Here is a 694-nt window from a genome sequence, read left to right on the forward strand (position 1 = left end):
TTCCTACCTGGGGTGGATTTTATCCTGAACGAATAAAGTTCGTTCTCGGAATGGCTGGCTTTCTACTATCCCGTCTTCCTTTTCTCTTCGATTTCGGGACGATAAGACCTTAGCAGTTACAGTTCTCTGTGTCAAACCTCTTGAAAAAAAAGAAAGAAAGAAAAAAAAAAAAAAATGCAAAACTAATGTTTTCATTGCGTATAATTCTCAGATTGAGCTCATCAGAAGGGATTATGTGGCCAACAATGGGTGGGAAACTTTCCTATCCTATGAAGATCCAGAGCAAGATATTCTAGTGGGACTTCTGAGACTGAGGAAATGTTCTCCCGATACATTCAGGTATGTACATTCTCTAATCAATCAAAAAACTCAAATAATCTGTCTTAAAGCAGAGCTTTTTCACAACTTTTGTCAATGTCATCAATCAAAAAGCTCAAATTATTTGTCGTAAAACAGAGAGCTTTTTTAGAACTTTTTCCTGGTATCCTATAATAAGGAAAGTAAAGATCGGCGGTGCAACGGTTGGTGGTATTTTGACCGCTTTTTAGTGGTTTATTTTGACACAATTCAACAGGTTAAGGAAAGTTGTGTGAGGTTCACACCAGATTTTATTATCATTTCACTTCAAATTTCGCAGACCTGAGCTGAAAACAAGCACGTCGATAGTTCGCGAGCTTCATGTCTATGGCAGTGT

General features: G+C 37.8%; 1 long non-coding RNA gene across 1 annotated transcript; it reads left to right on the top strand.

The window, feature by feature from the left end:
- The first annotated feature begins 204 nt into the window (after positions 1-204).
- On the top strand, positions 205-690 carry LOC113473222. Its single transcript, XR_003395258.1, has 2 exons — positions 205-339; positions 638-690. It is a non-coding gene; the product is annotated as an uncharacterized LOC113473222 (long non-coding RNA).
- The last annotated feature ends 4 nt before the right edge of the window (positions 691-694 follow it).

The sequence above is a fragment of the Diaphorina citri genome, unplaced genomic scaffold (genome assembly GCF_000475195.1).
Source record: "Diaphorina citri unplaced genomic scaffold, Diaci psyllid genome assembly version 1.1 scaffold19709, whole genome shotgun sequence".
Taxonomy (NCBI): domain Eukaryota; kingdom Metazoa; phylum Arthropoda; class Insecta; order Hemiptera; family Psyllidae; genus Diaphorina; species Diaphorina citri.